The sequence below is a fragment of the Pseudorca crassidens genome, chromosome 2 (assembly GCF_039906515.1).
Source record: "Pseudorca crassidens isolate mPseCra1 chromosome 2, mPseCra1.hap1, whole genome shotgun sequence".
Taxonomy (NCBI): domain Eukaryota; kingdom Metazoa; phylum Chordata; class Mammalia; order Artiodactyla; family Delphinidae; genus Pseudorca; species Pseudorca crassidens.
This window is the reverse complement of record NC_090297.1, coordinates 8,675,070-8,677,292: the sequence shown is the minus strand read 5'-3', so window position 1 is coordinate 8,677,292 and position 2,223 is coordinate 8,675,070. Positions and strand designations below refer to the sequence as shown.

The 2,223-nt window shown below is 57.2% G+C and overlaps 1 long non-coding RNA gene across 1 annotated transcript; it reads left to right on the top strand.

Moving 5' to 3' along the window:
• Positions 1-448: 448 nt before the first annotated feature.
• On the top strand, positions 449-2,006 carry LOC137209956 (uncharacterized). The gene is made up of 3 exons (XR_010936203.1): positions 449-537; positions 900-998; positions 1,581-2,006. It is a non-coding gene; the product is annotated as an uncharacterized lncRNA (long non-coding RNA).
• Positions 2,007-2,223: the final 217 nt, after the last annotated feature.

The window sequence follows — 2,223 nt, the reverse complement described above, 5'->3', positions numbered from 1 at the left end:
ATAGACTCCTTGCCAAGAGATATCACCTTTCCCCAAGTCTCTCCTTTCTAAGGATAATCCTCACCACAGTAAGTTCTTCTTTCAGTCTAACCTAAATCCCCCTTGCTTTGCATTCAACCTATTTCTTCTTGTCCACTTTCCATGGAGCTGGGCAAGGCTAAGCTTCCAACACAGGCACCATAACCAGGTTGCTTTGTTGAACTGCGAAAAGAGAGAAGCCACAGGCTCTGCACCCCAGCAGTTCACCACGCACCTGAGAACCCCAACTCCTAAGGCTGGCGCTGCGTCAGCACATGCTGCCCGCTCCTCTCCCCGCCCCGCCTGCCACAGTGATTTATGAGCCCTGTCAGCTTGCGGGCTGAGCTGTGGAGACAGCTGGGAGAAGCGGGCATCTGGAGCGGCCATCCCTCAGGCCAAGCGGGGATGGGGGGAGGGGCGTGGGGGTGGGGCAGGGACGAGGCGGGCAAGGAGGTGAGAGAGCCGGACACTCCAGATGACAGTACGACAAAGACCCGGACAGAGACCCCCGCATGGCAGGTCAGAGAGGCCAGTAGCTGGGGGACAAGACACACAGAGCAGAGAACGACGAAGCAAGAGGGCAGGAGGGAGGGAGGGAGAGCGAAAGTCAGCTGTGTAGAAATCGACCTCAGGAGTTTCTAATTCTCTTTATTCTGAAGACAAAAGCGAATGAAGATGACAGTCGGTGAGAGATGTTTAGCGGGGTTTGTTTTTCTGCAGACCCTCTGGAGGACCAGGTTGAAATCACAAATTCGCACGCCTCCCACCAGCCTGTCAAAGCCCCGGCGGGGGTCAGCATCACCTGCCCCACCAGCCCCACTGGGGGCAGCTTGGTCCCTTCTGTCTCTCTCGTCCTGGTTTATGCCTTTTCGCCCCTGCAGTGTTTCTGGCCTCCGTCGCCTTAGATTCCTCTTGCTCGGTGCTTTGTAACCCGCCTCTCTCTCTCTGCAGGTCTCACTCCCCCGGAGTTGCTCTCTCGGGTCAGCCTCTCTGCTCCTCTGGCCCATCTGTCTCGCTGCCCCTGCATGATGTCTCTCCCTACTTGCCTCCCTCCTGGTGTGTTCCCCCCGGTCTCACTCTCATGCCTGTCCTTGGTCCCCCAGCTTTCAACTGGCAATCGGCCTTGGTCTCTAATCTCTAAGAGCTGCAGGTGCCCCTTCCCTGACCCCGGGCATTGGGTCCAGGTGGCCTCAGAATGGGAAAGTGGGGTCTCTCGTGCAGGAGTTGCTACAGGGAGAGGGAACTCCCACACCTCTCTCAGCTGCAGGCAGCTTGCCACAAGGCGAGGCGGTGGCCGTAGTTAGGGAAACAGAACAGGCAGCCAGCAGCTCCCTTCATCCAGCGTGGATTGGATATTCCAAGCCAGGCCCTGCTGAACGCCCAGGCGCTTGCACACACGCACGCACACGCGGAGACACAGAGCACAGTAAACGCCCACTGAGCAGCCTCAGATGGCCTTGCAACCACGCTAGAAAATTCAAGCTCTCCACAGGTGTCCGGGAACCAGAGACCGCCAACTGCAGCCCCAAACCACCCCAAGACAGAGATGTACCTCCCCACAGCCCCAGTGCACCGGGAACCCTGCGGTGGCGAGGAAGGCACCTCTGGGCACGTCCACTGCCCACAGGAGAAAGACAAGTGACCCAGACTTAAATCCACCCGCACCACAGAGACGCCAGCCTCTCCCCAGCGATGCGGCAGCAGGAGGAGGAACGGCATTCTGGACCAGGTTCTTCTTCAGTCGGAAGAAGGAAAAGAAGATTCGTTCCCAGCACACCACACCAGAACCCTTCCCCCTCCCCTCGGGCAGGAACTCGGGCCACCCAAGCCCATCTGTTTCCTGGCTTCCATGATCTCTTTGTTTCCCTCTTTCTCTGTATCCCCCTTGATTTGTGAAACTAAGGGAGATGATCTCTTCTTATTTAACTTACTTTGAAGCTGATTCAAGTTGTTTCAATAACATATTGGTCTCAATAAAAAGCAATGTTTCCACCTGCTTCCATGGGGTGTGATGGGCGGTTGCTCCCCTGATGCTTCCTGCAGGGCGGGTGGTGTACGCCCTGGGAGCCAGTGTGGAGATGGCAGTGCTGCCCCCCAGGGAACCAGGAGCTGGGAGTGGGGTGGGGAGCATCACCACTGAGCACTTTACATGCACAAGTCGTGTACACACCCTGCATATGCACTACCTGTACGCCATGCACCGTA